This window comes from Bacillus rossius, chromosome 11, assembly GCF_032445375.1.
Source record: "Bacillus rossius redtenbacheri isolate Brsri chromosome 11, Brsri_v3, whole genome shotgun sequence".
NCBI classification, from domain to species: domain Eukaryota; kingdom Metazoa; phylum Arthropoda; class Insecta; order Phasmatodea; family Bacillidae; genus Bacillus; species Bacillus rossius.
The window spans coordinates 28855921-28867416 of record NC_086338.1 but is presented as its reverse complement, the minus strand read 5'-3'; the positions used below and the strand labels follow the sequence as shown (position 1 = coordinate 28867416).

At 34.4% G+C, this 11496-nt stretch overlaps 1 long non-coding RNA gene across 1 annotated transcript; it reads right to left on the bottom strand.

The window, feature by feature from the left end:
• Positions 1 to 3170: 3170 nt before the first annotated feature.
• On the bottom strand, positions 3171 to 11062 carry LOC134536749 (uncharacterized). Its single transcript, XR_010075861.1, has 4 exons — positions 10660 to 11062; positions 7021 to 7180; positions 6358 to 6457; positions 3171 to 3374 (listed from the first exon to the last, which is right to left on the bottom strand). It is a non-coding gene; the product is annotated as an uncharacterized LOC134536749 (long non-coding RNA).
• Positions 11063 to 11496: the final 434 nt, after the last annotated feature.

Here is an 11496-nt window from a genome sequence, read left to right as displayed (position 1 = left end):
TTGTTCTGCACTGACCAAGTAATTCTGTCTCGTTAAGTATTTCTGAATCTCTTTCGCTCGTCATCCTCGGGGCAGCTCTCGGCCAGCGGGCTGTTTAATTAATTAATTGTCTCAGTCGAGTTTTTTCATCACCGTGTAATAAGTATACTTTGCAGCATGGCCACGTGTGTGGACCATGCCCTCACCTAAACCGATTCGTGCCTCAGGCTTTTTAACCGTGTAATGTGTAACGTGTAACGGGCGTGTAGAGAGACGTGTTAGTGAAATTAAATCTGGAGAATAAATATAAAGTGAGTACTTATTTAATCACGTGGTGAGTGAGTCTAGGAGTGTGGCGTGCCCGACGCCTAGAGCGGGCCAGGTCTGGGTAGCTAGGATAGAAAGGGCTGGTAACTCGTCCCCACTTGGGCTACGTCACGCCCTGAGTGAGAGACTCCGCCGGGTCCACGTGCCCTTCCACGTGGTGGCGCCCATAGTTAACATCTCGAAATCACCGGCAATGCGCGATCAGCCCTCAATACTTAATTCAGAATCACATGTTCCTTATGTAATTTTAGTACTTAATAAACTTATTGGTAAGACAATTTTCACTGTTGTGCAAACAATAAACAATAGTTTGATAACAGTCTACTTAATTATAATAAAAATTGTAATTGTATAATTTTTCGAATTAGTGTACTTTATAAATAAAAGTTCTCAATTATGTATAAGTGAATGGTATCATTTCAACCACCGCTTCTAACGAAAAAGTGTATTTTATAATGTTGGTAAGAAGGGGGCGGCAAATTAAGCTTTGCCCCCCCTAACGAATCTCCTAGTTCCGGCCCTGCACCACACTACACTTCACTTCCCACATAACACATCAACGTTGCAGAAACGTTTCCACAACGTTGCCTTAAAATTTGTCAACGTTGCTACAATGTTGAAGTAATGTTTATGCAACGTTGCATCAACGTTGATGCAACGGCCAGATGTCCGCCCTGTGAAACGTTGTTCATGCAACGTTGTAACAACGTTGAATTGTAAACCACCAAACAACGTCAACATTGCTTAGCAACCCAAGAAAAGTGTTGCAGCAACGTTGTGCAGCCAACTTTGCAGCAACGTTGTGCAGCCAACTTTGCAGCAACATTGCCCCAGACAACCTTGCAGCAACGTTGCTTAGACAACCTTGCAGCAACGTTGCTTAGACAACTTTGCAGCAACGTTGCCACAGACAACTTTGTAGCAACGTTGCCAGACAACTTTGCAGCAACGTTGCCACAGACAACTTTGCAGCAACGTTGCCACAGACAACTTTGCAGCAACGTTGCCACAGAAAACTTTGCAGCAACGTTGCCACAGACAACTTTGCAGCAACGATGCCACAGATAACTTTGCAGCAGTGCTACTCTGACAACTTTGCAGCAAAATTGCCCTAGACAACCTTGCAGCAAAATTGTCCCAGACAACTTTGAAGCAACATTTCTCTGCCAACTAATCAGCAGCATTGCCAAGTTACGTAGTCTATCACATAATAAGTTCACTTTTCTGACAGCTCTGAAAACAGTGTCAAACATGTTTTATGTTTGGAATTTAAAACCCTGGTTGTTGCCCATATCACATTAATACTGTATTTACTCACATAATGTCTGCAGTAATTTGGCAACATTTTTTATGAAGAAAATGGGGTGCGGACATTATGAGGTGAAGTCCGAAAATTATTTTTTCTCAAAATTTTACATCATGTTTTTATATAGAATAAAAAAATTTCTTTTATCATAATTAGTTTATTTGGATTTACCTTGCTGTGATGAGAAAACATTGCGTAAAAACGTTACAATATTATTTTTGGCCACCCACACCGGTAACCAACCGGAGTTGGACCATGCTTACACTGCAGTCGTTGACACCAATGACTGTCTCGTCGGTCAGATATCACACACTTTACTGTCTGGACAGAAAGAAGTGTAATTGGTGCAATGATTGTGGCGGCCACTGACGACACGCGGCAGATGTCTAATGTCTGCATTAGCCGGCGCTGGCGAGCCTCCCTCCCCATGTTATCGGCGACACAATGTTTGGTAGAGCCAGCGGTAAATAAGATGATGGCAAAGATGGCGGAATACAAGCATTGCTATACCTTACAGATATATTTCTTGTACAAAGTAGCAAGAACTCTGGTACAAGCAACAAAAATCTTGTGTCTTCTTACCGTAATTAACAAATGCGTGAATCTCGCTTAATACTATTGCGTTGTACGATAACTCACCATAGATTTGGCAACAGTGATCAATAAACAAAACAACCAGGATGGTGACGTTCTCAGCACGGAACTAATATCTTGTTACTTTAATCTGGTGTGGACTTTATGTAAATTTAAAAAAAAAAAAAATCCATTTCAAGTATTTAAAAATAAATGTGTGGACATTATGCAATTAAATACAGTACCTTCAATTTTTTGACAGATCTGAAAGTAGGGTGATATAAGTTTTACATTCGCAATTTAAAAACTTGGTATAGAAAAACATGAATCATGTCGTACCAAAGGACATTTGGAGGTCAATGGTGAAGTTGGATTTAATGAAACACTGATTTAGCGGAAAGATTTTAGAAAACCATGGCATCTCATCAAATCGGGATGCTACTGTACGATGAATTAATTCTCTTTATCTAAGTAAGTAATAGATAATGTAGATAATACACACAAGTTATTAAAAAATAAACTCTGTTGGTAGAAATAAAATATATACTGAAAAATTAAATAGTAGTACATGACAGAATTATCTTTTAATAGCTTCACTATTATTACAGTAAAAATATTTTACATGAGTCACACAGAAAACATTAAAATAAACAAACTTTTTTTTACTTCCACAAAATTAAGTTTTTTTATTTGTAGTAAGAGGTCAACGTTTGACCCTGATATATTGAGTCATAATCGACAGACAAGGTTTGCACCATGTTCGCAACATTATCCTCGAAGTTAACAATGTGTCTGTGTTGACTCCGGAGGACCTTCAAGTCGAGATCACAAAAGCCAGAGTCGGTCACGCTGAAGATTGGACCGAGTTTTGAGGAGACTCGTTCGCAGCTGGAGACTGGTCTGGTAAGTATTTTGGTTAGGCTTAGTAGCTTTGAATCAAGACATTAGTGTTGCATGAAGGCAGTTAAAAAACAAAACCTTTTAATAAGTGTAAGTAAAAGTTTAATTCTGCAATATTTCTACAAAGTATTTTATAGTTTTCAAAGTAGAGTATCAAAGTATTATATGCAAGGTATTTTTAAACATTCATTTGGCACAATAATTCATGTCCTGGTAAAATTCATTACAAAGTAGTTCACTTAAGTTCTTATGCTTCTTTTTTCAACACTGGTCAGAAACTGGCAACTTCCTGAAAAAAGAAAATACCATTCTTAGTAATGCAAAGGCTATATATATAAAAAATGTAGTGTTTAGACAACACCCATGTTATGCCTACATAAATAAACAAATTAAAGGGAAATCCATCACGGTTTGTGTTGGGTCAACATTTGTAGTGAACATTTCAAAACCTGAATGAGTGCATTTCATAACACCAAAATGAGTATATGAAATGCTGGAAGATTGGAAATAAAAACATGTTTAGTCTCTGAATTACCATAATTCCATCTGTTAATTACCAAACATTTTAAATAATTATTTTATGACATTTAAAATAAATAATACAGAGGTAGGAAAAGCCAACCACTCTTTTGTAGTGAGCAAATGATACACACTTATTCAGTTAAAAAGTTATTTATTCCTTATTGTTGCAAAACACTGCAGTGTTAAATATAATATGTACTTGCTTACAGTGGATTTTTTGCTTTATTAAAAGTATAGTTCGTTCACCACTGGAAAGACTTTTTGAAATCCAACTTTTGAAAAGAAAACCCTAGCTGTTAGAAGCTTGCATTGTTATGATCATAACTAGAGACAGAGCGGCCCATCACATTTCCTTCAGTACACAAAGTGAAACAGTTCCAAAAACTTTTCAAAAAATATGCTCTCTTATTTGATATGCTGGATGTACCTATCCCTGTGGCTAGCCTGAACAATTGATAAAGTACAATAGAACCTCATTTGTACGAACCCGGGATCAACGAATTCCCGTGATTAACGTATTTTTTCTCTTGCACCGTCATTTTCCCTACAGTATAAATGCATTATTTTCCAGTGTTATACGAAAGTGTTTCCTTCAATTTACGTTGTAACAGTGCTGTATTTATAGAAAATCGTTAGAAAAGTTGTGATGGAACAATAAAAGTTGAAAGCGAAGAGAGTAAACTTTACTTATTATACGTGATTGCATGTTTTGAGGTCATGGCAGGTTCTTTACCCATTGTAAACAAATCTTTGGTGACGTGAACGTGAAAATTAAGTTGATATTTTATCTCTCCCTTTTGAACTTTAATGAATAATGCTTAAAAATTAAGTTGTATAGTGGAGTTTTTAATTAAATAAATATTGTACTACGGTGGTACCACTAACATAACTTTAAAAGCAACATATAAAATTCTTGTAAATATGGCAACTTCATGCATGTTCGGCAATTTTCGGTTTACCACATAAGAAATATTGCAGAAAGATGATTGGCAGCACTGAATATCCAAACATCACATCTGAAAAGTTTTTTTTAACCTTTTATGTTCGGTAGCCGTGTTATTTTAGAACAAATGTTTACTATAAAATTTCTGAAATTAAATCAATATTAACAAGCGATTATACACAAAGTCAGAAATAAGAATTGTGTGATAAAATCTCACCATTAATAGTGGACGTTTTAAAATGCTCAACATTAACATCCTTTCTTCAATAACCAAAATTTTAATCTTCAACTTTAAATAAACATTAATTGTGAATTACTGCAAGTTTGGGTGGATTTATTGTTTTCACCATGCGAGATAATTGTTATAGTAAAAACGTAATCTTCTCTTTTTTATTTGGTGTTGTGTGTATTTGCTTGTTTCCACCATAGTAAGAATTAAAAAAATTTCAAACACTTCCCTCCTTTTACATTTCTCCCGATTTTTACTTTTTTTTTTTTCTTGGTCCCTTGAAATAAGTAAAAACGAGGTTCTACTGTAACAAAACAGTAGGGCTGGACTGATACAACTTTTTATCAATTCCATTACTACAGATTCTTATGGGCCAATTCTGGCGATACTATGTGCCGATACCATGATAATATTTTACTTTAAATTAGGGATCTGCAAGTACAGGTTTTTGAACTGAAGCTGAGTTCGAGCAAGTTTTCCAGAAAGCTCGCGAGTATTGAATGGAGCTTATTTTTATACAAAATTTACAATAAATAAAATGCAGCATTACTAAACAGTTGTGCTTATTATGGTACAAATAAAAACTCATAAGTTCAGTTTTTTATTTAGCCTTGGATATTTCAAGCTGCAGTTTTTAATTCAAGCGTGACTCGGCTAAAAAATTTGAGTTCTCGCAGATGCCTACTTTAAATTATTTTTTCGGTCATCTATGTCAATATTATTTCTCCTTAGTATAAAACAGTTCATGCTTCCTACAGTAACAACGCCAGTCCTATTTTGAGTATAACTCTAATCTAGATACTTCCTTTCAGTCATTCACTAGATCTTACAGACGGACAGAAACGTTTCACAAAAGCTTTATTTTGTACACTATGCAAGGGATTCTGATTGTCCCCTGGATTGCAATTATTTTGTATTTCAAAATGGCCACCAAAATAATTAACTGTAAAGTTTTAATTATCTACGGAATTCATCATGGAGCACTTGGTGGCCCTGGAACTCCCTACTGTGACAAGAATATTTTGTGATAGCTTGTGCTGTTGCAGAGTAAAATGGCCATTTCTAGTACAAGTGCAGCTGAAAAGTAAGTTATTCATTCCATATGCTTTGTAAGCTACATTCAGGGTGTCCAGCAAAGGTGTCCTTTTAATTTCCTGTACATTTCCCACATTCCCTGCATAATCCCAGTGCACTGCTTTAACGTGGAACCAATGTTATACTATCCAAGCAGAAGCACTATAATCATAAAATGTCAATTTATTGTCGTGGTAAGTAAATAATAGAACTTGGAAACACATACAGTAAAAGTCTGTCGTAGCGAGTACGGTCTATAACATGAAATCCGCTATAACGATAATTATCATCGGCACCACCATTTTCCCATAGATTGTGTAGGAAAAAGTTCGTAAATAATGAATGCACCGTGGGCTCATCTTCGCTATAGCGATAGCTTATTCAGCTTTTACACCGATTTTTTGCAATGTTTTTGCTTATTTTCACACCCACATTGGCAAGTTTTACCATTTTCAGGTGGCGCTGATGATGATGATAATATATGGGATATAAATATAATCTTACTGTGATGTTCTGACAAGTCTTGTTTTGGCATGCTTCAACCAAGCTTGTATCTGCTCTGACACTTCAGTTTCAATAGCCCCTGGCACATGTAACCGTACATCTGGAAAAAAAATAATAAAACCACAATTATTGTTGCATTCAGTAAATTTTGCATAGCAAAAGAAGTGGTATCATCAAATGTCATTGGAACAGACACAGATACATACGATGCCACCACCTCCACAAAAAAAAAAAAAAAAGGAAAATATTTTGCATTGCAGTGTTGCAAAAAATTTAATAATTGTTATTATACCATTTTTAAATTATAGTGCTGTATTTTCTTTTTCATGTTGGCAAACGTTTTTTTGCGTATCAACTTCTTGTTGCCATCTACCCACTATACTGCAGAAATGTTTAAATACCGTATTTACTCCAACATAAGGCCTTGGCTCACAGTCAACAATATTGTAAAACATACAAAACATGGGAAAAATTATTTTATAACAATTTTATAAGAAGCTGTTAAGTTACTGATAACTTTCAAAAATTAATAATTAAGTTTAAGTACAATATTTTTAAGAATACCTTGTAAAATTTACTATTGAATTGTTGCACACAAAGATGGTGCAATACTTTTTCAAAAAACATTAATGTAAAAAGTCTTATCTTTAACAAAACACTTACGTAGCACAACTTGTGACAGCCTTAAATTTATAAATGTTTTCTTTCCTTTGAACCCACTCCAGCTGTATTGGGATGCGGCAGAATTTGTCATCAATCTCCTGAGCACTGCGTTGACACATGAAAAAATGCCCTGTCCACCAATATCACCAAGAAACTGTACCTGAAAAAGTTGACAAAGGCATTTAACTCCAAGAATGCTAGTTATTGTGGATACATACCATTGTAACAAATTGTCTTCCACAGAAAAACCAAAGAAAACACACATCATTCTGCAAAAAAAAAAATTATTTATAAAGTTACAATAAATCATGACTGACATAAAATTAATTTACACGCAAACCCAAGCACACAGAACCCAAACAAGAGACGTTGTTGTCCTAGAAAAAAAAAAAACATATCATGGAAACCACCCAGGATCCGGACGTACCCAAGGATTTGGATATTCAACTGAAATTCCGCAACATCATTTTCGTGAAAATCGTCACTATCATTGATGGATTACTAGACACAAGTACCTAAGTTCAGTACATAGTATCTGTGTAGCGCAGTATCTGTTTATAATGAGTCGGAAATTGAAAAAATAAATAAATAAAAAATTATGGTAGTACAATATTATATGTTTTATGTAAAAAGTGTTTTTCATAATCATATTGGTGAGATTACCCACATTTGCAGAAGGTTTGAATTGACAGATACCAATGTCTGAACCAAAAATTTTCAGATGAGACGTCTCAATCTCGAGCTATCTGCATGGCATATTTAAAATATATATATATATATATATATATATATATATATATATATATAGAGGCTATATATTTTTAATACACATTTGTGCTATTTAATTTGAACATGTTTATGCACAACAAAGCTTTCGCAGGTGCATCACATATAAGTGCATGCAAAGTAACACTAACATGCTTATTAAAATCAATACCATTCTTGAACACAGAAATAGCTTCATTGACAAACTGCTGCAGAAAAACAGTAGATGATGGTTTTTCATACCCATGTATACACCGACAATAAACACATCGCTGATTGCAGACAATGAACACAGAATAGGCCTTAAGCAACTGGTAGAAGATTTTGCTAATGGCAATCCATCAGTATTTACCAATAACTCTAAACTGTCCTTTATAACATCTAGCCGCACATCATGTTCTTGTAGAATTCTTTTGCAAGCTTTTTCTAAGCCAAAATGAAGATATTCACCTGGAAGCATTTGATTTCTGATAATGATATAGTTCTAGGAGTAAGCAACAGTGTACGAGCATCTTTAGGAATTTCACAACCTGATGTGTGTTTGTTAATTATTTTTAATAAAGAAGACAATGCTTTGTGTAGTATGTTGTGATCAACAGCCCAAAAAGGTAAATCCTTCCTTAAATCTGAACCAGAAGACTGTTCCTTTGAATTGTTTTCAGCAATACTTTCACAGATACTTTCTATGTCAGAATCTGAATCAAAGTTTGACTGCACATCACTACTGACATTTCCACTTACTCCAGATGGAATAGGCAACCTCACATTCTTCAATGAACTGCAAATTTTATTATTTCCTCTGACTTCCACTTTATTATGAACTTGAATTTCAGGTGCTGTTCTCAAACATGGTACATTATTTTCTGAGTCTAATGCAGTACTTGTATTACTCAGATCATGAAATTCTGAATACAAACTTTAATTGTTTGTTGTGTGATTTACTATTCTTCACAAATGTCTCTTAGATATGGATGAAATAGCTTTGCACCTTTTACTGGGATTCTCATCCATTCTAGAGGGAAAAAAGTAAATAAATACAAGCAACAGAATGGAATTGAATACAAGTTATTAATGTTTTGTGAAAAAACAAGTATTGTATTCTTAGGAAAATCTATTCTTAAATCCTACGTGAGAGTATGCAAATTTTGAATACTGCCCTTTTTACCAAATGTTCAACTTTACATTCACACACATATCCAGTGAAAATCGCCATATGTTAATGAAATACAGTTAAGCACATATATTCAGTAATTACTATCTGTGCAATGCAATATCATGTTAATTTGCATGTGGGTTGATTTGATTGCCTAAATATGTGTTCCTGAACATCCTGAATAAGATTTTCCTAAGAAATATTTTTTGAAGCATAACAAAAAAACCATTTGCAGCAGGTACATGGACATGGCCATTTGCATAAATATGCATGAAATCTGCTCCAGCTTCAAAAACGGCTTAAAAATATATTCAGGAGGTAGAAAGCTGTAAAAATTTCACGTTGCAAACTCATCTGGCAGTATATTTTTTTAAGTTTGAAAATCACTAAAAATAAGCAGTATTTACGTTTCCACACATATTAGCCTACACGCAGTAATTGTAAATTCCGACATAGATAAAGGGGTTAAATAGTTAAGTAGCACTATTAATTATAAGTAAAAAATTGCAGGGTGGAAACTTACGACCGAACAATTGGAATAATACTCCAACCCTAAATGGGAAATTACAAAATTAGAAATTACTTTTATTTCACCACTATTACAAACCACCCACCTTAGGTTAGTTTAATATATACATCATACCTGCTAGTATTGTTTGGTTAAGTATGACTGCATTAAAATAAGTTGTAGATACCTAACCTAACCAAACCAGCATGCAAAATGTGTATTAAAACAACCTAGGGAGGTGTTGATAATACAGGTAAAAAAATTTCAGATATTGAATGTCACACGTCACACCCACGAGCACACATGTTTCTACAGTTCCATCCATCGTACAAAACTTCATACGTTAATTGTTTACATTTGGAAACACATGTTTTACTGCTTATTCCGTGAAAGTTTCAACCTTTCTTTAAAAATACTTCCAGGTGAGTTCGGAACTTGAAATTTTACAGCTTACTAAGCTGATGCGGATCTATTTCCTGAATATATATTTTAAGCCTTTTGAAGCTGGAGCCGATTTCATGCATATTTACTGTCATTTGTACAGACTATCTATATAGACACACTACAGTAACTCAAATCAAATGTTTTCAAAAACGTGGATGAAAAGAAAGGCCTAATGTCCATTTTTGAGAAAGTAAGAAAATTAAAAAAAAAAAGTTTTTATTATATTAAAGTATATTTATATGGTTAAAATTATATTTGGTGGAATTACTCTATATAGAACTAGCAAAGCAGCCAGTATCATGTGCCGCGAAATCTTGTAACATTCCCAGTAGCCAGTAGGTACCTATATCGGCTAGTAACCTAACCAAACCAATTAAAATCTAATAAACCTATTGATTGTTGTACCTATATCGGCTAGTAACCTAACCAAACCAATTAAAATCTAATAAACCTATAGATTGTTTATTAGATTTTAATTGGTTTGGTTAGGTTACGAGCCGATATAGGTATCTAAACTACACAAACATGTACAAAATATTGTTCCGTGTGCACCGGGTTTTAGTTTACGTTAGGTTAAATAGGGTTTGGTTCCTAGATTGGGTTAGCTTAGATTATTTCAAAAATGCTCGTCCCGACTACCGTAATTCATTAATTAGTTTAACAGTAAGCCAAGCGTTAATTCTATATTACATGCGGGAGAATTGGCGGGCGGAGAGAACGAAAGCATAAACATTCACATTACGAGAAAATATCCTCAAAATATTCTTACCTCCATATTTTCAAGAAAATCCGACGATAAAACCAAGTGAAATTCCAAAATGTTGAACGAGCATAAAACGACGACAAAAGAAATAAACAATCAAACACGGAATTTTGAAGTCAGTTTGCAACTAAACTTACATTTTAGTGTATAGTTTAACAGTATCAAACTAACATAAAACTAAAATTAAATATTAAAAGTAATTTAAATGATTGAAAAATACTCTTTTAAGAAATAATATATTTATTTCAAACTTTGAAAGACAAACAATGTTATGACCTTTTAGTAGATACGCAAAGATGACCACTATCAACGTTGTGACAACGTTATAAATTTGTGTATGTAGATTCGTTACGAGTGGAAACGTTGCAACAACGTTGTCGATTCTTATGTTGCCAACTTCAACAATTCAACGTTGGATCAACGTTTCTGCAACCAAGTGTGTTATGTGGGTTAATGCAATAGAGGTTGCTGACGAGGCATAACGGCCTGAAGGAGCCGGGGAGACACTTGGGTCCACGTCATATTAAATAGAGTGTTTTCATAAATTATGTCTTGATTTGTTACTCCAAAACTTAAATTGTAATCTTTTTCAAAAAGCATTAATGTTAATTCAGTATCAGCATAAAGAAGTTTTAAAATTACAATATTTATATTGTGTGTTGTTAGGCATGCTTAACTGGGATGGAAAATAAACTACTTTACTACTTTATTCAGGGCTCCTCCTGGGGCCCTATTCTTGATGATGTTGGAGTAATTCCACTAGCGGAATAGCTTGAATCCAAAAGAGATTTGCTAAACCCTATACATGAACACTCGCTAGCGGTATTATATCACTAACAGTCG